At 35.7% G+C, this 25,364-nt stretch overlaps 1 pseudogene; it reads right to left on the bottom strand.

Moving 5' to 3' along the window:
* Nucleotides 1-2,298: 2,298 nt before the first annotated feature.
* LOC146906138 (uncharacterized) lies at nt 2,299-10,225 on the bottom strand (annotated as a pseudogene).
* Nucleotides 10,226-25,364: the final 15,139 nt, after the last annotated feature.

Raw genomic sequence — 25,364 nt, 5'->3', positions numbered from 1 at the left:
CCACTCAATTCATCAAATTTGAGCTTGTGCCCATTTATTTGGAACTCTCATTTATTCTATTTGCAAAAAAATTTCTATTTTTGATGGCAATGCTTGAAGCAAAAATTTTCAAAATACAAAAACTTTTTTTACATCTTTTGAAAAGTGTGAACAACAAGCACACTCTCTTTGAACTCATGAGTAGTTGAAGCGTACATCAGCATCCGCCTCAAGAACGGTTACATTTCGGAAGAGAAACATAGCTAAGCACTATGGAGAGGACTTTTGCCTTGAGCAAGATGCTGTCACAGTCCAAAAATAAAAAAAAAAAAATACAAAAAGAAATCAAAGCTCGCTAAGTTGAAAACCTGAAAAGGCGGCTTAGGCAATAGAGAGCGTCCCGGTGGACCGAAAACCCGAAAGGGCGATCCAGACAAAAATTAGGTGCAGAAAAAAGAATATATTCTCGGTGGACTGAAAACCCGAACGGGCGGTCCAGGCAAAAGTTAGTGATTTTCAAAAATATATACAAAAAAAAAATATGACTGCTGAAGCATGCCAATGGAAGTACACCCTGTGCCGGTTTACAAATGACGACTTCTTCCAGACATTTGGTCAACAAGGGGCTTTATCCCTAGGAGCATCAGCCGCTACCTTGTGCCAGGTTTTACACCGTCAACGGCTCGATTGGTTCACATTAGCATCATCTCCAAGGAAGTTTGTCGAGTGTTTGTGCTGCGATGTCAGTCCACTTCCCATCCTACTTGTCTTGTCTCACTTCGTCCAGTCACCTGTCATATCCAGGTTATACAGTCAGACCAATTACAAGTTACGTCCACACATTCATACATTCATATGTTTATACATTCATGCATCAATACTTTCACGTATTCATACACAAATATACACAACATCATTCATACATGGTTGTATCAGTTGCCCAAAGTCTTGTTCGGCTATATCCTTTCAGTCGGTCCTCAATCGTCCTTAAGTCAAGTGGCAAGTCCTAACAAGCGGACAACTTGCATCTACCTTTATCATATGTCAAATGGCTAGTTTGAACAAACAAACAGCTTTCAAATCACTCAATTTCTATTTTCAAAAAAGTGTCATCCCCAATATATCTGTTCAAGAGATGTCATTAATCAATTTCAAGTCACTGGTTCCGACAAAAGGACAGCTTAAACCATTTCAAAGTGTCATCCCCATCGTGTCTGGTCCAGAGATGTCACTCGATGTAAGCCCGGTGGATTCCGGCACGCCCTTGCAATATATATATATATATATATATATATATATATATATATATATATATATATATATATCGATATGTATGTTTGAGTTTAGAGCTTTTCATCACAGTATTGTGTATAAGAAAATCAATTTAGGGGGACCGCTATTTTTTTCCTTCCATAAAAATGTGTAGTCTATTTAATGGATGTTAATTTATGAGGTATGCATTTACATTGATTTACATATGAGCGTAACGTTGGTTCATATTCAATCCTTTTTGAAAGAATTCATATTTAATCTTTGACAATCAAAATTTCACATGAAAGACACATATTCAATAAGCATAGTCTTGAAAATAAATAAATGCTAAAATATGTCAAAGGTCCAAATATAACCAATTAGGAGTTTAGTCTCTGTAAAAAAAAAAAATATGCTTGTAAGAAATTATGTCTTTAAAAATAGTTTATGGACCCATTTAATGGGTGATTTGACAAAATCTCGCATATGTGGCAGTTGCTGTCTGTGTGACTTTTGCCACGTGTCGATGACGTGACAATTCTTTTAATTAAAAAAATATGAAATTTAATTTTCTAACTTAAAAAATAATAGTATATTTGTCACACCTCAATTTTTCAATTTTTGACCTAACATCCTACATTCATACACCGTCTAACCTGGAATAGTCTTTGACTTTACAAAGGAAATTTCGGCAGAGAAGTATTTTAAAATACCTCGTTTTTCTTCCGATTTGGGCCCTCTTCTCTCTTCATTTTTTTTAATTTTTTATTTTACTTTTAAATTCCATCTTTTATTAATTTTTAAATTTAAATTTTTTTATTTTTTATTTTAGTTATTAATTTTATTTTAGCTATTTTTATTTTTTATTTTTATTTATTTTGTCCAATGAGTCCGAATTTCCTCCAAGGGGGTCAATTTTTTTTTTGTTGTGCCACTTTCCATGCCACCATATCAGGGTCAACACCATATCTGCACAACCCTAATGCTATAAGAAATCAGAAGCAAAACACACACGAACCTGCCACCAAAATTCGAATCCGAAACAGGAACCTCAAAGGGTATAATTTCTCATTTTAGGGTTCCGGTGGTGGCGCTGCCACACATTGCCGACCAACCACCGCCGGAACCCCTTATCGGCCACCCTGTCTCACAAAAATCATTTTCATAATAAACCTTGATTTTCAATCAAGTGATTCCATTTTATTTTTATTCTTTCTTAATCGAATTTCAATCTATTCAATTACATTCGAGTCATTTTCTTTTAATATAAAAAACAAACAAATTCTTTCTGCCACTTGGCTTTTTATTTTATAACTTTTTTCAAAATTAATAAAAAATACAAAACAAATCAAACGGAAATTTTTACCTCGAACTACGAGGTTTTGATCCCTCATAGGTACGTAAGCAAATGACCTTGTCCTTCCAAATCAAATCATAAAAAACGTAAAAAATAAATTTTCCTTTTTTTTAATCATCACATTAATTCCATTCTCTAACCAAGTAAGTTATAGCACAAAAAATAAATAAAATCAAGAGGTTCTCGTATAATACTACGAACTTTTAGGGTGCTAACACCTTCCCTAAACGTGACTAACCCCCAAACCCTAAATCTTTTAAATTTTGGTAATTTAGAACTTTTTTCCCTTTCTTTTGAAAAATTAAAAGTTGTCGTGAAATAAAAATTAGTGATTCTATGCTAATCAAATAGATTGACCTCCCAAAAATGACGCGACAATATTATTCAAAAATATTTTTTAATTTACAAAAAAATATTTTTTAATTATCAATTTTTTTCATTTTCAGAAATATTTTTCAAATTTTTGTTTTTTAATTTTGAAAATATATTTTCTAATTTTCAAAAATATTTTTTACTTTTAAATATTTCAGATTTTTGAAATTGCTTTTTTGAATTAAGAGAATGGACACATTAACGCCACGTGGTAAAAGTTGCACAGTCAACAACTGTCATGTAGGAGATAGTATGCAAAATCACCCATTAAATGGACCCAAAAATTAATTTAAAAGAGATAATTTTTTACAAGGTCATATTTAGTATTTTTTTTTTGAAGAAGCTAAATTAACCCACTTAAATTGACACTGCAGAGAATCGAACCTGAAACCTCGAGGAGGAGCACACTCCCAGGTCCCAAGCCAATACCACCAAGATAGCCCAAGTGGGTTCATATTTAGTATTTTTTTACATAGACAAAAATCCAAATTTATCATATTTGCATGAACCATTGACATATTTTAGCCATAAATAAATTTTGTCATTTATATTTTTTGTGTGTGAAAAAATGAGTAGCTTTCATGTGCATTACATTTCTTTTCTTGAATAAAAATACCTGTCGCATCATTTTTCGGAGATCAAGGCTATTGGATTAGCGTTTGACTCACTTTTATTTCACGACTGAACATTTTAATTTTTTTAAGGAAAGGGGAAAGAAAGTTCAAAAATACCCCATATTGAAAAGATTTAGGGTTCGGGGTTGGTTATATTTAGGAAAGGTATTAGCATCCTAAATATTCGTAGTACTCTACGAGAACCTCTTGATTTTATTTAACTTTTTGTGCTATAAACTTGCTTGCTTTTTTAAAAAATGGAATTTTGAAATGATTAAAAAAGGAAGACCTAATTATCTACATTTTATTGATTTGAGAGGACGAGTGTCCTTTGCCTACGTACCCGTGAAGGATCAAAATCACGTAGTTCGGGGTAGAAATTACCGTTTGATTGGTTCTGTGTTTTTTATTAGTTTTTGAAAAAGTTTAAAATAAAAGGCCAAGTGGCAAATGAGAATTGGTTTGTATTTTGATTAAGAAAGTAAATAAAAAGAACGCTCACTTGATTGAGAAATCAAGGTTTATTATGAAAATATTTTTGTGATTTTTGTTATTTGAATGTTTTTGTTGTTTTGGAATAATAAATGAAAATTAAACTAACAGAGCAATAACAATAAAAGCGCGTGGATTTTTGTAGTGACGTTGGGTCACCACAGAATCCCTAATCTATTTTTTTTTGTATTTTTTTGATATATATAAAGCGGTGAAGAAATAAAAGACACACACACACACACACACACACTTTTCTCATTTATATTTACATTGGGCCTAAATACATTCTAATTGCTGGATAATAAATGACAATAATTAAAATGCTAAATAGAAATTAAATAAAATGCTAAAAAGAAATAAAATGCAAGAAAATAAAAGAAAGGGACAACCGAAGGGACAAAAATTACTGAAGGGACAGAAAAAAAAAAGAGGGAGAAGAAAAGAATAGCTTGTCAACACAAGCTAAATGAGGGAGAAGAGAGAAAAGTTCTTTGACAACTCAAGAGAACTTTTGGTGTGTGAAATTGTGAAGGATGAAGGCTCTATTTATAGGTTCTAAGGTTGATGAAAAATGGAAAATTGGTTTAATGCACTTTGATGGGGATTTGAATGAGATTGATGATTTTGGAATGTGATTTGAATGATTTTTCAAATGAGAGAGTTGACATGTAAAAATGGCATGATTGGTGGCACACTTGAGAAAGTAAAAAAAAATTGGACCTTGACACTATATTTTTTGACAATTTTTGGACTCATTAAAAAAAGTTAATAAAAACCTAAAGAAGTAATTAAACGAAAAAAATAAAAATAAAAATGGTAAAATGGAAAATAAAAAAAATAAAAATGAAAGATAAAAATAAAAACTAAAAGTTTTTAAAAAAAGACTAATAAATAAAAAAAAGTGAGAAGAAGTATTGATGATGAAACGCGTTCCTGATGAAAAATGGGAAAGATTTTTCTGACTTTGTGATTGAGACTGTGATAGTGGCATGGTTGGAATAGAATTTTCTTTGGACCCCAGAGACAATTATTTCGGACTCATTAAAATGGTTAAAAAAAACTAAAAGAAATAATTAGACTAAAAAAAAAAGGTAAATTGGAAAATAAAGACTAAATAAAAATAAAGTATTAAAAGATGGAAACTAAAAAAAAAGACTAATAAATAATAATAAAAATTAAAAATAGTGAGAGGAGGTCTGAAAAAAAAAACAAGGAATATTCCTAGTCAAAAGACATGTGTCAGTGGGACCTTAGGTCGAAAATTGAGGTATGACAATACCATTGACATATTTAAGCCATAAATAAATTTTGTCATTTAATATTTTTTGTGTGTGAAAAAAATGAGTAGCTTTCATGTGCATTACATCTCTTTTCTTGAATAAAAATTGTAATATTCAAATATCCATCCACACGAAGAAGGTGACCGTCTACCCTCCTTGTGTGTTTGTGCTTATTGAAGGTGAGAAAAACACAAGAAGGGGGGTTGAATTGTGTTAGCTTTTTCTTCGTTTTCTCCTAAGCTGAAAACACTGATCAGAAGCAGATAGAGTTCTACTTCTGAAGTTATGTTCAGGACTAACTTGCAGCGGATAAAAATAGAGAGAGAGAAAGAAGAAAGACACAAAGCAATTATACATGTTCCTTCCACAAACTGGAAGTAGTCCTGTCCCCCTTGCACTTCCAAGGAGAGTTCACTAAAAATGTAATATCTGATTACAACTGCTCACTGCTAAACATAGCAAGAGACTTCAAACTGCTCAAGCACAACTGCAAGAGACTTCCTATGCTCCTGAACACAATCAAGAGACTTCTAATGCTCAAGCACAACTGTAAGAGACTTCTATTCAAACAGAATTACAAAGAAGAATGTTTGAGGTTGAACACTTGATATACAATCAGTGATGTTCACAATACAAATCAGATACAGACTCTTAAGACTCTAGAATTTCTAAGATATGAATGTTGTTAAGAAATTCTAAGTGAACTTTTGAATGCAGAACAATTTCAGCAGATTTTTGGCACTAGTAAATTGTTGTTGAGTCCTTGCCAATCTCTAAGTCTTCACTCCTTTATATAGAGGTGTGAAAGAGATGTTGTGAATTGCCAGCACATCAAAATAGAGTCGTTTGAAGCTTTGATCAATCACCAATGATCTTTTGCCTGACATGGTTATTGTCCTATAAAGGATCAATTTCAAATCCATTCCAATTGTGAAGGAACATCGTTGCAGGCAGAGCTGTTTTTCTTGTCTTGTAGTAGAGACAAAAACAAAGTAATGGAGGTAGTGGTTGTACACTTCGTACAATTGTACTTTGTAAACGCTCTTTAAAGAACAAGCATCCAATGCCTTCAAATCCTTTCAAAATAGTTGTTGCTTCACTCTTCTGGTCTTCTGCAATGCTTAGACGAGATTAAATTCATTGAACAGCCTTTGAAGCCTTAAGTCTTGCATTTCCTGATGAACTTCAGCTTCTGGTGATCTTCAGCTTCTGATGAGATGCTTCTGATGAACTTGTTTCTGATGACGTCATCACTTCAAGAGCACTATACTTCAAGAGCACGTCTCTTCAGATGCTTCAAGCTTCCTTTTTGTTGATTCTTTAGCTTTCTTTTGTTCTTCCAAAACCTATTTAAGATATCAAGTTTTTGTCTATGGTCCTGTATACTTGAACAAATATTAGCATATCCAATTGACAATTTTTAATACCTTGTTATCATCAAAACTCTCAAAGGGTAATGTTGAACACATTTTGTTCTAACAATCTCCCCATTTTTGATGATGACAAACATTAGTATTTAAAATGTGCAATTGTTGTTAATCTAATTAATAATTTGACTATAAGGGTTTGAGGTTTGTAAGCTCCCTCTGAGTCTAATAGTACTTTAAGGTGAGGTTTGTAAGCCCCCCCTGAGTTCTATCCATGTTAATTAAATTCATCATTAAAAAACGATATAACACTCAGAATATTCTCACATTCATAGACTAAGAGATAAGAAGAAGGTCCTATTAATTTAACTTGATTAAATTAAATTAATGGGGCTCAGAGCCTATAAATACTATACATCTACTCTCCCTTTTGTCATCAACAAAAATTATAAAAACTAAAGACAAAAAGAAAGAGATAAGAAAAAGATATTGAGAAAATTTCTATATAAGGCATATAATAGCGCAAAAACTTAGTTCAGAAGCAAAATATCAATGATCAGGAGCAGTAATTCAGAAGCATGTAAACATAAATTCAGAAGCAAACAAAAGATACAAACAAAAGATTTTAAAACAAGCTAAGGGTGTGCAATCTAAGGTTGGGCTTGTTTCTGAATCATTTCCATCATCTGTTTCATCAACTTGTTTGTTTCTTCAAACTGTTGCTTCATTTCCTTCTTGAAATCTTCATTACTCTTGATCAAGTTTTCTTCTCTAACTCTTGCTTCTTCCAGCTTAGCTTTTGTAAAAGGCTTGTATTCAATCAGAAGTAGCTTCTGCTCAAGAAGTTCTTTCCTTAGCTGCCTGTTTTCAGTTTCCAATTCAGCATTCCTTTGCAGCAAGGCTAGTTCTGCAGAGACTGGATTGACATTCACCTTTGACAACCAGTTGACATTTAACTCTCTTGGGTGTATACATGCTGGAATGAAATCAGTAACATTTCTTTCCCTTAAGCATTGAGGAGTCTGCACCCAAGTTCTTAAAACTTTTACTTCTTACAGATTATCATCAACTTCCTTCAGCCAATCTTGAAGCTTGTTAAGGAGAGTCTTGAGCATCCATACACGTTCTCTGAAGCTCAGTCAAGACATAGTCTACTCTCTCCTTTAATCTCTTTCATTTCTTCTCATAGCTGTCTTTATGAATATGGCCATTCCTAGCTTGAATCAGCTTGTTCAGCTCCTGAAATATATTCTCACACACATCTGCTAAAATAGTAGAATCTAGAAACAATGTGGGTGGAGAAGGGACATTTGTTTTGGCAGGAGCACAAGGTTGAATGGCTAAGCTTGAGGATAAAGGTTGGTTATTTGTGGAGATTGAGGTTTGGATATTGTTCTTTGAGAGTTGATCAGGAATAGAGTTTACAATCACAGTAGAGGAAGAGTTTAATTGCTCATCCTCAACATCAGAAGCTTCTGATGTGATCATAAAATCAGGTTCACTGACCTTTTCTGTAGTTGAGGAGACTCAATATGAACTGAAAGGTTCTGTTCAGGAACAATTTGTTCAGAAACAGTTTGTTCAGGAACAGAGACAGCTGGGTAGGTTGTTCAGGCTATTTGTAGGTTTGGTGCTTGTTGCTGGGGGCTTTCTAAAGTAACTTCATCATAAGCTACCTCAGAGGCTTTCTGTAGGTTAGACTTAACACCTGGTAGTTCACCAGAATAGTGACTGACCAGATTCTCTATGACAAATGTTCATGGAGTTTGGGTAGTTGTAGTGGGATGAGATGATGATGATTCATTGGGGTTGGAAGACTCAGAACCTACATGTTCACCTATGACATCTGCATCAGCAGGAACAAAGCTGAGAGGTTCAATCATGGGTGGTTGGAAAGGATGGTTAGGAGGTAGTCTTTCACAAACCTTGAATCTCATTTGAGCCATATCATATATTCTATCATCAACACTAGGATTCATAGGCTCATAAGGAGTGTTATCAACAAGCTTTTTGTGGAGTTTGGTGGATGGTGGAAGGCTTTTATGAATGGTTGTGTAAATTTTGCCTAGGGGAACATCATCATAATCAGATGAAGTTGAGGAGGATGAAAATGTGTCTGAGAGAGAGACAGAGGTAGAACTAGATTCTATATTAATAATATTAGCAGTGTGTGGAGAATCAGGATTACCTCTTGAAGCTTCTGGAATAACAGCTTTTGATCCAACAACATCATTCTTCTGACCAGCAATCATCAGTAAACTTCCAACTTCTGAAGTCACCAAATCTTGTATTTCTTCAGCAGCCTTAACCACTTGTTATACATTGACTCTAGCATCTTCCCTTACTATGCTTGATACAGGGACTTCAATTCCTTTTTGCAAGTTCCCTTATCTTTTCAAGTGCAACATCATCCTCGGTTTTCTTCTTCTTTACTTCTCTTGTGACTATATCAGTAGCAGCTGAAATCTGCTCTTCATCTTTAGTTAGATATGCTGCTAACTTCAGCTTTCTGATAGCAGGCTTCCTTTTCTTCTTAAGAATTGCAAGTTGAGGAGATTGAGTCTGAGAAGTGCTGACAGACTTGCCACTTCTAGTTCTCTTGTTCAGGACTGTATCAACATCAAGGTACTAAACTTCTTCTTGAATAGTTGGTACAACAGGACCAACTTCATTCATTTTAGAAGAAGCCTTCTCCTTCTTAGCTTTCTTGGCCTTCTTGGCAGGTTGTTTAGGAACATCTTCCAAATACTCATCTTTAGTGAGTGCTTTCCTCTTGGTCTTCCTGCTCTTTGCTACTGGCAAAGCACCACAATACATGGTTTCAGGAACATCTTCAAGCCTTATCCTCTTACCAAGTTTTGCAAAGCGGTCTTTGATGTAGTTCATCTGAACTTCAAGAGGATCTTTCTTGTAGATTGGAGGAAAGTCTTCCATCAGGCTGGACATTGCATCAGATTCCTGTAGATCTATGATGAGCTTTGTATAGGCTTCCTTCTCAATCAGGTTCATGTTCCTGAGAGTTCTTCCATTGATGACCTTGCTAGTTTCAGTATCAAGTTGTTCATCAGTGAAGAAGTTGACATTGTTGAGAGCTTTCAGGATCCCTCCTTGATGAAGAATCTCTAAGATAAGCCTACCATAGGGAACCCGAATTCTTCTGTTATCCTAGCTTTCCCTGAGCTCTTTGATCATATGCTTGAATATATACTTGGGCACATTAGCTTTTTCCTTCGTGATGAAGTAATGAAGGAAAATCCTGTGCTCCAAGGAGGGTTGATCACTACCACCACCTTTTGGTAGGAGGTTTTCATTTTGGATTTTCAGAAGCATCTTCTTTTCCATGCTTAAGTCACAGTAAGCACCTTTCTTTGTGCTGTTGAACATTGACTTATTCACCACTTCATTCCATGGACTAGTCTTGATGTTACCTATACCACCTTTGTAACTTCCTTCTGAAGATCTTCTGAGAACATAGGAAATAATTTCTTTTGATATGAAGACAGGGATGCCCATGATGCTTGACCTGATTTCAGTGCATCTGAATGGTTCCAGACCCATCCCTTCCTATGTTTTTCCTTTCAGAGAAGGATCAATCAGTACCTTCTCCGTTTCTTCCAACTTAGCAGCATTCCTGTCATAAACATGTGCTCTAACCCAGAAGTGCCTAACCAGTATCTTGTATGTTAAGCCATTCAACATTTTGAAGTACTCCATTAGACCTTGTACTTTGTAGTAACTTATGATGTCACATCCATGATGTGCTAAAGAACGTCCACTAGATTCTCAGTTTGAATCTTAAGATCCCATTCTTCTAGGGACATAGTCCTCCCTTTGATTTCATAGGCAGGTGCTTCTTGCATGCTTGATGACGTTTCTGGAACTAAACTTGAGGACGCCATTGATGTTGAAGAAAGTTTTTAGGGTTCTGGGGTTTTTGGTTGAAGAAGACGAACTTACTTCGCAGAGAAACAGAGTGAAAAGAGGAAAGTGTAGGTTGTGAAGTGAGTAGTGTTTGATTTGTCTAAGTGTTTTGAGTAAAAATGTTTGCAATTCAGAAGGGGACAAACAAACACAGCATTAATGACATAGGGGGCGCGAGATAGTACATTCAAAGCTTAAAATCACCATTGCCCTCTTACGTTATACATACCAGTACACATAAGCCACGTCAGAGTTTCTCAGAGTAACCACCAAGTTATTGGGACAGGTGTTACTAAAAAGTAACTTCCAACATTTCCACTAACTCTGCTATTTAGAAGCACAAAATCCAGCTTCTGGAGTTCAGATGCTGATGTCATCTTCAGAAGCACAATTTCCTCAGAACCATAATAAAGAGCTTCTGATGGACTATAGCTTCTGAATGACTTCAGGACCTAAATTCCTATTCAGGAGCAAGCAAATTTAATCAGACACAAAGTGCATGTTCAAATGTTTCTTTATAAAATCAAATCTTTCCACTGTTAAAGGCTTAGTAAATATATCAGTCCATTGATGTTCAGTATCAATGAATTGTATATCTAAAATTCCTTTTTGAACATAGTCTCTAATAAAGTGGTGTGTGATTTCAATATGCTTGGCTCTTGAATGTAGAATTGGATTCTTTGACAAACAAATAGCAGCAGTATTATCACAATAAATGGGAATACTGTTAGCATTAATATGATAGTCTTCCAACTGATGTTTCATCCAAAGCAGTTGTGTACAACAACTTGCAGCTGAGATGTATTTTGCTTCTGCTGTAGACATAGCAATAGTTGCTTGTCTTTTGCTAGCCCAGGATATCAGATTATCACCCAGAAACTGGCAGTTGCCACTGTAACAGCCCGATTTTTTCGCTAGATTTATTTTATTATTTATTTAATTCTTTTATGTGTGTTTATATGTGCTCGTATGTGATTATTTGCTTATGTGTGTATCCTTGGTTGGGAATTGTAGAATTCGGTGTTAGAGGGTATTTTAGTCATTTTGGACTCAGGGGTATTTTGGTCATTTTGCGAGTACGGGTAATTTTGTGATCTTGATAAGGATTATTTTTAGTACTTAGTGAGAGTGGTTATTTTACTAAGTTACTAGGGAGAGTGTAGTAATTATTTGGCTTAAACACACTTTTTACCCCTTAAGTTTGCAAATGTAGCGATTTTGGCCCCCTATTAAAAAAAATGGCAAAAGTGACCCCCCAAGTTTACCCCCTTTTGCAAAACCCCAATTTTGACTTGGTCAAGCCTACAAGGCACGCCACATAAGTTAAAAAGTTGCCAGCAGTATACTTTTTGAATTAAAAATTTTGGAAAATCCATATAGGTATCTCTAAAATTTAAAAAATAAAATAAAGGAAATCATGATAGAGGGAGCACGTGAGTCTTTTCTCTTCTTCCCCAAAACAATCAATCCCAAAAAAATTATCAATATTTTTCAATTCCTCCTGTCAATTCCACACTCCTTTTCAATTCTCTCTTTCAATCCTCATCAACGCCGCCCAGATTCATTCATTATCACCATAAAATCCTCATCAACACCAAGAAAAACAGCAGCAGCAAGATGAACAATGTAATAGCCCGATTTTTTGATTAGATTTATTATTCTTAATTATGTTATATGTGCTTCTATGTGATTATTTGCCTCTGTGTGTATTTTTGGTTGGCAATTGTAGAATTCGGTGTTAGAATGGTATTTTAGTCATTTTGGACTTAGGGGCATTTTGGTCATTCTGAGAGTAGGGGTAATTTTGTAATTTTGTAGAAAGTTATTTTTAGTGTTTAGTGAGAGTTATTATTTTACCAAGTTACTAGAGGGTGTAGTAATTATTTTATTTACCGTTAAGTGACTGTTAGTGTTATATTTTACAGGTAAGTGAGTAGTAACATTTTTGAGGTTGAAATAGAAATGGGTTAGGCCCATTAAGGTTTGTGAGATAAGCCCAATTAAGTGAGCCTATATATAAACTAATGTTAGTGAAGAGATAGGGTTACAAACATTTTTCATTTCATTTTTCATTTGAGAAGAGAAGAGATAGAGGCTAGAGGGAAGAACAAGAACAAGGGTTAGAGGTAAGAGGGATTCATCATCTAGGAGTTAAATTGAAGCTTGGGTTAGAGAATCTTGGTGCTAGAGGTAAGAGGGTTAGAATTCAACCATAATTCATAACTTTTTCTATCTTACCCATTTTTGTGAAATTGATGAATCGAATCTAATTGTTGTAAAATTCGTGCATGATTGTTGTTATGTTTGAGAACATGATTTCCATGATAATTGTATGTTAGTATGTGAATTAACATGTTTAAATGCATAGTTGTTGGTGCTTTGTGTTCTTGAGCAAGTTTGATGAGAATTGAAGTGTAGTGTTGAATTGTGCTTGAATTTATGTTCAAATGTTGTTGTTGTTATCTTGACATATGTTGTTGTTGGATTGATACAATGGGTATCATTGAAATGGTGAATTGGTGATGAATATGTTGTTGTTGTTGAAAGTTGTGGAAATTGATGAATTGGTGAATTTTGATGAGATTATGTTGAATTGTAGTGTCGATGATTTTTAATGAATGAAATAAGTTGATTATGATGAGTTATGGTATAATGATTTTCTGTTTTTGGTTGTTGTTTGGTAATGAGGAATGGTTTGGGAGAAATCGGGATTTTCATATGAAATTGAGCGTTAACCGTTTTGAAAAATGAGTGTGATGTGAGGTTATGGAAAATGATTTTTGGGATGGTTGAAACTTGAATTTTTTTATACATTATGATAGAGCTAAGTGTTAGGAGAATATAGGCGAAAACGGAATTGAATTTGGGTTAACGGTCGAGATTTTACGAACTAAATGGCGAAACCGGAAAACCGGGACTGCACAGAACCGCAACTCAGGACACTGGCTGCTGCCCATTTGCGCCTAGGCGCATGAAGCCATGCCTGAGCGCAGCTTGGCAGCCCCTCATGGGTGCCTGCCTTATTGTGTTGTGCTGGGGTGCTTTGGGGCCAATCCCGGACTTCCAAAACCGATTCTTTCGATGTTTTCACTATTTTCTAGTCTTTCTAAACCTATGGAAACATCAAAAGAATTGAGTTGAACTTGACTCCTTGGATTTTATCAAGCTTATTGTTGATTGATCAAGGAATGTTCAAGAACGCTGATTTTCTGAAAACTTGTTTTCTCAAAAGAATGAAGTAGGGTTAAGTATGTATGATGTTTATATGACTTCTAAAAATGGTTGTGAATGGTTTTCCCAAGTTTTAACTTGTTTTGTTTTGAAAATGGAAAATTTTGTGAAAAGTGATAAACTGAGACGAACTTTGAGTTTTTCATGAATTCATCATATTTGGCCGATGAAATGCTTATGTAACCTCTACTGCACATATATGTGAATTGTGAGAATACATGGCATAGGCAATTGAGCTTGTTTGCTTGGTTTTGACTTAAATGTTCAATTACTTGTAATATTTTGACTCTGGGAGACGAACTTGATTAAAAATGATTTTGAGAGCCAATTGTTTATCAACCTTTTTTTGGAATAGCTTATTATGGTTATGAAATGGTGTATGAATGGTTGTGGAGTGATGAACATGATGTTGTGATCATATGTTGTAGTTGTTCCTTATTTTGGAGTGTAAAGAATTATGTGAAAATGTGGCAACTATATATTGATTTATGTGGGGATGATTGATGATGTATTTATGTGACAACTACATATTGACTGAATTATAGATGTTGTTGATGATTGTATATATGTTAATTGGTGATGAATTTTTGTTGATTGCATATATACAAGTATTGGTGAATTTGAGGTGAATTGTTTGTGTGAACATATGCATTGTAGTTGAGTCATATGTTCATGCATATATGACTGATGGTGGTGGATTTTATATCCGATTGAGGTGAGTATGATGTTTTTGTTGCATCGAAGGTGACGACCTTGATGTGATTTGGTACCACATGCATCTAGATGAGTCTAGAGCCATTTGCATAGATTGTTGGTGAATTGAATTGCATTGAAATGTGCTGGATGGCTGAATTGCTAATTGTAATTGTGATTTGAATTGTTAATTGTTAATTGACAAGGTTAAGTTGTGATACGTGTATGTTGCACTTGTCGATATGAACTTAGTATGATGGTAATGAATGATATGCATGTGTTGTGGATACTTTTGAGTATGAGCATGATTAATATTCTTCATATTTGAATGTATCTTCCATTTCCAATATTCATATTAAACCTTTCTTTTTTTTTGGATTATGATGATGTAATGCTAACTCTCAGTGGTTTACCACCTACCTTTTCGTATGGACGGGTAGATGGAGTGCATGATGCTTAGATTGTGTGCTTGATGTTGCCGAGGAGCAGGGTTCCGCTTTTTATGTGCAAGTGTCTAGATTAGGGCTCTGATCTAGGATAGTGCTTGCATGTTGATTTTTGTTTTGACTATGTAGTTTGGAGTTGAGATATTTTTTTGTATTTGAGATATGGAGGATATATTTTTATGATATTGAGATTGGGAGTTGTTTATGGATTATATGTATATGTTCCGCTGCTATGTGATGTGACATGATCTTTATGCATGTATGTTTTAATTTGGAAGACGTAACATCTATTCCTAGGATATATTCGTATGTTCACGTGTTTTACCGCTTATTAGGAGTAGGGTGTTACAAACAAAAACAAGAGTAAAAGAACCCAGTTTAGCATTATGAAGCAGCACCGCAAAATCCACCTATTTTCAAATCCAACTCTAAGTAAAAGTTCTGGATTCGATTTTGTTTCCAGATTTGAGGAAGGGATGAAGAAGAGATGCCGCAAAATCTACCTATGATAGGTTGTGGTTGTTTGGATGGACAATTGGATTGAAGTTGTTGTGGGAGAAAAGAGTGTCGTTGTTATTACTGAGAAAGAAGAAAAATGGTTGTTGTAAAAGGGTTGTTGTTGTTATTACTGAGAAAGAGAAAAATGGTTGTTATAAAAGGGTTGTTGTTGTTATTATTGAGAAAGAGAAAAAGAAAAAAAGGGTTATTGTTAATGTTTGAGAGATAGAGAGATTATGAAACTTATGAAGATAAAGAGGTTGAAGATGAATATGTTTTGCTTTCTTTTTTTCCTTTCTTTTTTCACATATTGAATTTTATTTTTCTGGGTGGATTGAAGGTAGTGATGAAGATGCTTTGCCTTCTTTTTTCAGAAGATGAAGATGAAGCTTTGAATTCACGTGCCCTTCCTCTTTTTCTTTTCTTTTTTTTTTCCTTTTTGATTTATATAATTTCATTTATATATATTTGGCTTTTTTATTTAATTTTTATTTGAAAAAAACACATTTGGCAATGCCATGTAGGCTTGACCAAGTCAAAATTGGAGTTTTGCAAAAAGGGGTAAACTTGGGGGGTCACTTTTGCCATTTTTTTTAATAGGGGGCCAAAATCGCTACTTTTGCAAACTTAGGGGGTAAAAAGTGAGTTTAAGCCTAATTATTTTATTACCGGTAAGTATTAGTATTATATTTTACCGTTAGGTGAGAAGCAGCATTTTGGGTTAGAATAGAAATGGGTTTGGCCCATTAAGGATTGTGAGTTGAGCCCAATTAAGTAAAACCTATTTAAACACTAGTGTTAGTAGAGAAATAGGGTTTTACCAACATTTTCACATTTGAGAAGAGATAGAGACAAGAGAAGAGAAAGGGTTTGAAGGAGGAGAGCTAGAGAGAGAGCTAGAGATCCAAGCTTTGGGAGCTAAAGTGAAGCCTTAGCTTGAGTTGTGGAGAATTAAGTTAAGGGGTTAGTCTTTGATCATAATCACTTAGTTGTAGCTTCTACCCTAATTTCCTATATAAGTGCTTATTTGAATAATTGATTATTTGTGAAATTCGTGCTTATGTTGTGAGGAAAATACTCTTAGTAAATTTTGGTTTTTAAGTTATGAGGAAAATACTCTTAGTAAATTTTACGAAACTTCCGCATAACTAGTCCTAAGTCGACCCAAACCTTGTGGATTGTTTCCTAACTTCAAACTTATGTTTTATGAGTTCATTTAAAGTGTTTAAATGGTTCCTAAACTGTGATGTAGTGGACCTAGCTTGTTTTGATTTGAAAATGGAAAATTCCTTGAAAAGTGAGACGAACTTTGAGTTTTTATGATTTCGTCACATTTGGCTGGTGAAATGCCAAAGTATCCTCTACTGCACTCACATGTGGCCTAGAGGTATACTTAGTTGAGGCATTGAATCTTATTTACTTGTTTTGGTTCAATAATTTGAATTATTTTAAAAACGAGATAAGATAGACGAATTTTGTTGAAAATGGTTCCTTTGGACCAATTACCTTGTAGATCTTTTGTGAATGACTTTATATGATTAATTGAGGATATATGACTGGTTGTTGAAGGTCGAATATGATGTTTATCGTAAATATTGTATTATTCCACTTTGCTTGGTTTATGAGAAGTATGTGGAATTGTTGTAGGATATTGTGTAGTTGATGATGATTTATGTGATGATGACTGATATGTGAATTGTGATTGTTGAATGTGTGGACGTGTATACTTTATAATGCAATGTTGTTGAGATAGTCAATGTAATTGGAGGTGTACTTTTACATTGTCGTTGTTGTGGTGAAGTTGTGCATTATCGGGTCGTTGTTGTATGTCCATGCATCATAATCATATCGAGTCATATGTGAAATGTAAAAGAGGAGCTGTACTTTTACATAGGTGGATTGTAAGAGAGGAGGTGTTCTCTTACATATGATGTTTTTGTTGCATCATGGGTGACGACCTTGAGAAGATTTGGTACCACATGCATATACGTGTCGAGTCTAGGCGCATTGCATATTACAATGATGTTGTTATGGCATGTGAATGATGTGGTTAGTGATGAATGTGTTGATAAATGCTAGTTGTGATACTTGAGTTGTTGTATGAATGTAATCATGGGAGTTAATTGTTCATGTAATCTAATTGAGAATTGAATTGAATTAATTATGTTAATTATTGTTTATTGATTATGATTAATGTAATGCTTACCCCCAGTGGTTTTTGCCGCCTACCTGTCTGTATGGATGGGTAGACGCTGTGCAGGATTAGTTGCTTGGTGAGTTTGCTTGGTGGATGTTTGGATGGCGGGAGCTTTCTCCGCTGTCAAGTCTTAGAGTTTAGGACAGGCTCTGATTAGGCTAGTGTCTTATGTCTGTTTTCGATTCTGGTTTATTGTCCATGTGTTTATGACTTGGAGGATTTTTACGTTGATGTATTTTGACCATGACATGTATGTGTGATATTTTTATATATATATATATATGCATGTCTGTTTGGATTTTTGGATTTTTGTGTTAGACGTAGCGTCTATTTCTTGAATATTTGTTATATTCACGTGTTTTATCGCTTTAATAGAAATATGGCGTTACAAGTTGGTATCACAGTCGTTGTCAGTCCTTGTCCGTACTAGCATTCGTTGAATTTTCCTATTAGTATGAGAATGGTAATTAGTAACCTTCGGTACTTGTTTGTTGTGCTGTTGTTTTTATCTGCTGGTGGTTTTGTGTAGTCTTGAGATGGCTGGTGGTAGAGATGATGCAGCGATTGCGCAGGCTTTGGCTTCGATGGCCCAGGTGTTGGCTCAGGCCAATGAGCAGGCTGCGGTTGGTCATCGTGATCCTGGAGAGGCTGAGGAGCGGAGGCTTGATCATTTCTTGAGAAACAGTCCGCCGACGTTCAAGGGTAGGTATGACCCGGATGGAGCTCAGACGTGGATGCAGGCCATGGAGAGGATCTTTCGTGCTATGGTGACTAGTGAGGATCAGAAGGTCAGATTGGCTACTCATATGCTTGCTGAGGAGGCTGAGTATTGGTGGACCAATGCTAAAGGAAGACTTGAGGCTGGTGTAGGAGCTGTGACTTGGGTTAGGTTCAAGACTGAGTTTTTGGGGAAGTACTTTCCTGAGGATTTGTGGACTAAGAAGGAAGTGGAGTTCTTGAACTTGAAGCAAGAGAATCGTTCGGTGGCTGAGTGTGCGACAAAGTTTGAAGAGCTTTCGAGGTTTTGTCCATACATCAATGCGGAGGATGCTATGGTTTCCAAGTTTGTGAAGTTAGAAAGCAGTTTGAGGCCCGATATCTACCAGTACATGTGTATTCAGAAGATCCGAGACTTCGATACTTTGGTGCACAACTGTCATATGTTTAATGAAGCTGTGAAGGTCAAGGTGAACCATTATAAGGCAATGAATGAGAAGAGGGGAAAGAGACATGGATTTAGAAAACCGTACAACAAGGACAAAGGAAAGAGGAAAGAAAGTGGTGGAAGCTCCAAGTTGAGTGTTGCTGAAGTCAAGTGCTTCAAGTGTGGCACGTTTGGTCATTTTGCTAATGATTGCAAGAATGGTGATAAATGCTACAAGTGTGGGAAAGCAGGTCACAAGGCTTTTGAGTGTACTTATGTTGGGAAGGAGATCACTTGCTACAATTGTGGTGAGAAGGGGCATATCAGTACTAAGTGTACCAAGCCGAAGAAGGCAGCATGGAAGGTGTTTGCATTGAATGCGGAAGAGGTGGAGCATTCGGATAATCTCATCCGAGGTATGTGTTTTTATCAATAGTACTCCTTTGATTGCCATTATTGATACTGGTGCTACTCATTCTTTTATCGCGGTTAGTTGTGTTGAGCGTTTGGGTTTGGTTGTGACTCCGTTGTTCCGAGGGATGATTATCGATACCCCGGCTAGTGGTTCGGTGACTACTTCTTTCATGTGTGCTAAGTGTCCTGTTAGTTTTGGTAATGTTGATTTTGAGTTGGATCGTGTGTGTCTTCCGTTGAAGCATATAGACGTGATTTTTGGTATGGATTGGATGTTATCTTTTGGTGTTAACATTAACTGCTTGACCAAGAGTGTAACGTTTTCTAAGCCGGTAGATGAGGAAGGTGGGAAATTCTTGACCGCGGAGCAAGTGAAGAAGTCTTTGGACGGTGAAGCTAGTGTGTTCATGATGTTTGCTTCCTTGAAGGAAAGTAGTGAGAAAGGAGTTGGTGATTTGCCGGTAGTGCAAGAGTTTCCAGAAGTTTTTCCGGACGACATTACCGAGTTACCGCCGGAGAGGGAAGTTGAGTTTGCAATTGATGCAATGGATTTGGTACTAGGAACGAGTCCTATTTCGATTGCACAGTATCGGATGTCTGCATCAGAGTTGGGCGAATTGAAGAAGCAGTTGGAAGAGTTGCTTGAGAAGCAGTTTATCAGGCCGAGTGTGTCTCCATGGGGTGCTCCAGTGTTGTTGGTCAAGAAGAAGGATGGAAGCATGAGGTTGTGTGTGGATTATCGGCAGTTGAATAAGGTGACAATCAAGAATCGATATCCGATTTCGAGGATTGATGATTTGATGGATCAGTTGCTTGGTGCGGAAGTGTTTAGCAAGATTGATTTGAGGTCAGGATATCATCAGATTAGAGTAAAGGTAGAAGATATATCCAAAACTGCGTTCCGAACAAGGTATGGACACTATGAGTATTCTTTGATGCCATTTGGAGTATCTAATGCGCCAGATGTCTTTATGGAGTATATGAATAGGATATTTCAACCCTTTCTGGACCATTTTGTGGTGGTGTTTATAGATGATATTTTGGTGTATTCCAAGTCGGAAGAAGAGCATGCCGAGCATTTGAGGATTGTGTTGGGAGTCTTGAAGGAGAAGAAGTTGTTTGCTAAGTTGTCGAAGTGTGAGTTTTGGTTACGGGAAGTGAGTTTCCTTGGTCATGTGATTTCTAAAGGTGGTATTGCCGTGGATCCATCGAAGGTTGATGCTGTGTTGCAGTGGGAATCACCTATGTTTGTTTTTGAAGTTAGAAGCTTTCTTGGTTTGTTTAACACCCACTTTGATATTTAATTACTTTTATTAAGTTAGAATCTATTTATATGATTTATATATATATATATATATATATATATATATATATATATATATATATATATATGATGTGTTAGTATTTTATTATGTGGCATTATTCTATTATTTATTAGAATATGAGAATTATTAGTGTAAGTAGAATTGGAGGTTAGAATAGAAAGAAGAATAAGTTATTGGGCCTAAATAGATTTAGGAAGAGTGATTAGTATTATAAATAAGGAAGCTTAGGTTAGAAAGAGTTTTTATGTTAAACCGCTTTTTGGAAAAGAGGAGAACAAGGAGAGAAGAGAAGAGAAGACAAAGAGAAAAGAGAAGAGGCTGCATCGATTGTTAAGGTAAGGGTGAGACTATCTTTCACTAATATTAGGTCTGTGAATCATTAGATTGCATCTAACATGCTTTAGGATGAGTTTGTAAGGGGGAAGGAGTCTCTATTCATATAAGGGTTGTGTGAACATATGGGTAGTGGAGGATTTGTGTTTTTCATATTCATGTTATAATTTGCTGTTGTGATTTTTAGTATATTATTGACTCTGAATTCATTATTTCCATGCTAAATTCTTAGTTAATCCATAATTATAATTAAACCATTGAATTTGAATCTGTTTGTGGTCCCTAATATTACATGAATTAGAACCTGATTTTAATTTTGAATCCACACAGTAAATTACGCTTGAACATCGAAAAAAAAATTTGTGCCATTTTTGTTTGTTTTTCCCGATACGGTCGTGTTTTCATGTGATGCCTTACGATAGGATTTTTGGTTTCGGTTCCTTGATTAAATGTTATCTGCGCTGGATCTTATATGTTTTGTGACTTCCTTATGATCCATATGTCATCATTATTTATTTATATGAGATATAAATTTGTTAGGTTTGTACTCATATGTGTTGTATTATCACACGTTTCATATAGATATATGTCTCCCTAAATCATGAGTTCAATTTAGACTATGAGATAATATAGGTTTTACTTTATTCATAGGTGTATTGATATGTATATACATATGTATTTTTCAATGGTCATGACTTACAATTTTTGGATTAAGTTTTAATATTTTTATACTGTGGGATGAATTAAATATTTGAGAAATTGATGTGTTATTTGACAATGTAAAACTAAATGTATTATTTGATGATGTGTTATTTAAAGATGTGTTCTATAAAGATGTGCTATTTGAAGATGTGTGATTTAAAGAAGGGTTATATAAAGATGTGATCTTGTTATTTATGCACTACATGTGTTAATTATGATGCTTATGATGATGCGATGTTTAAGATGTTGTTGATTATCATTTACTGCTGAGTCTTATTTAAGATGTAAGTGTCGGTCTAAGTCAAGGAGTTATAAGATGTTCATGAAGTTCTAAGACGTAAGATGTTGAGTCCATGCATACTCATTTAAAGATGAGGGCTCATGCCCTGGAGCTTTTGCTCAACTAAAGATGAGGGCTCATGCCCTAGGAGCTTTTGCTCAACGACGACAAGGACTTATGCCCTAGGAGTATATTTATGCTCAACGACGATGAGGGCTTATGCCCTAGATTGGTACCACATGCATTTGCATTTTCATGATGATCAAAGATGGTTTAAGACGTTAAGAGTTGCATAGTCGAGTCTAGATGCATTGTCAAGTCAAGTGTTAAGTTGTGATGTTTTAACGAATTACTTTGTGATGCCTTTTAGCATGATGATATGTGACGATGATTGTGACTGCTATATGATGATATATTGCTAAGATGAAATGATGATGTCTATGTATTTGATTATAATTGTTAAATTATAAGATGTTTATATTGTTAAATGTAATTTATGATTTATGAGCTTAATATTATTGTTTGAGAAATCTCACCCCTTCTGCTTGAAAATGTTGCTCTTCGTATGGGTAACTTGCAGGTAATCAAGATTAGCTGCGGTCGTGGGTGACTATCTCTTACTGTGTCCTTAGGTGCTTTGATACGTAACGGGATGGGAATTTTGACACTGTTTTCTATTCCTTACGTATTGTTTTAAGAGATTTATAATGAAGTTGTTGGATTTGAACTAATTATTATGTTTTAGACTATTTATGAGACTTTTATGATGAGGCCTTCGTGCCAAAGACTATTTTAGATGATGAATAATTCCGCTGCAAGATATTAAGTACTTTGTTGATTAAATTTTTGAAGGATAAATTATTATTTATTCATTTATGATTTTTACGAAATGTGACATTTCGTTTACGATGAATTACTCTGATTTATTTACGAAATTTTTACGTAGGGAAAACGGGGTGGTACAGTTTGGCAGGTTATTATCGGAGGTTCATTGAGGGATTCTCTAAGTTGGCGTTGCCATTGACGCAGTTGACTCGGAAAGGACAAGCTTATGTTTGGGATGCTAAGTGTGAGAAGAGTTTCCAAGAGTTGAAGAAGAGGTTGACTTCAGCTCCAGTGTTGATTTTGCCAAATCTGAAGGAATCGTTTGTTGTGTATTGTGATGCTTCTAAGATGGGTCTTGGTGGTGTGCTTATGCCGAATCGTCAGGTTGTGGCTTATGCTTCGAGGCAGTTGAAAGTGCATGAGAAGAACTATCCGACTCATGATTTGGAATTGGCAGCTGTTGTGTATGTGTTGAAGATTTGGAGGCATTATCTGTATGGTTCTAAGTTTGAAGTGTTCAGTGATCACAAGAGTTTGAAGTACTTGTTTGACCAGAAGGAGTTGAATATGAGGCAGAGGAGATGGTTGGAGTATCTTAAGGATTTTGAATTTCGGTTGAGCTATCACCCTGGAAAAGCAAATGTTGTTGCTGATGCTTTGAGTAGGAAGTCGTTGCATATGTCTGCTTTGATGGTTAAAGAGTTGGAGTTGATTGAGCAATTTTGAGATTTGATTTTGGTTAGTGAGATGACGCCGGATGGTGTGAGGTTAGGAATGTTGAAGCTAACGAGTAATATTTTGGAAGAGATTAAGAATGGTCAGAAGGAAGATTTGGAACTTGTAGATCGAGTGGTGTTGGTTAACCAAGGTAAAGGCGGAGATTTCAGATTGGGTGAGAACGGTGTTTTGATGTTTCGTGATCGTGTTTGTGTACCAGATGTTCTTGAGCTTAAGAGAAAGATTTTGGAAGAAGGTCACAGAAGTAGTTTGAGTATTCATCCAGGAGCGACTAAGATGTATCAAAATTTGAAAAGGTTGTTTTGGTGGCCTGGAATGAAGAAGGAGATCGCAGAGTTTGTGTATGCTTGTTTGGTTTGTCAGAAGTCTAAGATTGAACATCAGAGACCCGTCGGGTTTGATGCAACCGTTGTTTGTACCGGAGTGGAAGTGGGATAGTATCTCTATGGATTTTGTTGGAGCTTTGCCGAAGACTGTTAGGGGTTTTGATTCGATTTGGGTAATTGTTGATCGGTTGACGAAGTCGACACATTTTGTTCCTATAAAGACCGGTATGTCTGTGGCGAAGTTGGCTGAGATCTACATTGAGCATTCCTTCTAGTATAGTGTCGGATAGGGATCCGAGGTTTACTTCTAAGTTTTGGGAGAGTTTGCAGGCTGCTTTGGGAACTAAGTTGAGGTTGAGTTCTGCTCAGCACCCCCAGACTGATGGTCAGACGGAAAGGACTATTCAAAGTTTGGAAGATTTGTTGAGAGCTTGTGTTTTGGAGCAAGGTGTCAGTTGGGTTGAATGTTTACCGTTGATTGAGTTTACTTACAACAATAATTTTTATTCTAGTATCGGGATGGCACCGTTTGAGGCTTTGTATGGTCGGAGGTGTAGGACTCCTTTGTGTTGGTATGAGTCAGGTGAAAGTGCTTTGTTAGGATCGGAGGTTGTGCAAGAGACTACGGAAAAGGTTAAGATGAGAGCGTCTCAGAGTAGGCAGAAGAGTTATCATGATAAGAGGAGGAGGGACATTGAGTTTCAGGTGGGTGATCATGTGTTTTTGAGAGTGAATCCTGTAACCGATGTTGGTCGTGCTTTGAAGTGTCGGAAGTTGACTCCTCGTTTTGTTGGACCGTTTGAGATTGTTGAGAAGGTTGGGGTTGTAGCGTATCGGATTGCGTTACCGCCATCTTTTTCGAATCTTCATGATGTGTTTCATATGTCTCAGTTATGGAAGTATGTGTATGATGTATCTCATGTGATTCAAGTGGATGATTTGGAAGTAAGGGATAATTTGACCGTTGAGACTTGGCCCGTTAGGATTGAGGATCAGGAAGTGAAACGTTTGCGTGGCAAGGAGATCGTTTTGGTTAAAGTGATTTGGGTTGGACCGTCTGGTGAGAGTGCCACTTGGGAATTGGAGAGTAAGATGAGGGTTGCGTATCCAGAGTTGGTTCCTTCAGGTAATTTTCGAGGGCGAAAATTCTTTTTAGTGGGGGAGAGTTGTAACAGCCCGATTTTTCGCTAGATTTATTTTATTATTTATTTAATTCTTTTATGTGTGTTGATTTAATTCTTTTATGTGTGTTTATATGTGCTCATATGTGATTATTTGCCTCTGTGTGTATCCTTGGTTGGGAATTGTAGAATTCGGTGTTAGAGGGTATTTTAGTCATTTTGGACTCAGGGGTATTTTGGTCATTTTGCGAGTAGGGGTAATTTTGTGATCTTGATAAGGATTATTTTTAGTACTTAGTGAGAGTGGTTATTTTACTAAGTTACTAGGGAGAGTGTAGTAATTATTTTATTACCGGTAAGTATTAGTATTACATTTTACCGTTAGGTGAGTAGTAACATTTTGGGTTAGAATAGAAATGGGTTAGGCCCATTAAGGTTGTGAGTTGAGCCCAATTAAG

This window comes from Medicago sativa, chromosome 7 (genome assembly GCF_051527215.1).
Source record: "Medicago sativa cultivar Bolivia chromosome 7, Bolivia_mono, whole genome shotgun sequence".
In the NCBI taxonomy this organism is placed as follows: domain Eukaryota; kingdom Viridiplantae; phylum Streptophyta; class Magnoliopsida; order Fabales; family Fabaceae; genus Medicago; species Medicago sativa.
Note: the sequence above shows the minus strand (reverse complement) of the source record. Positions and strands in the feature narration are given on the sequence as shown.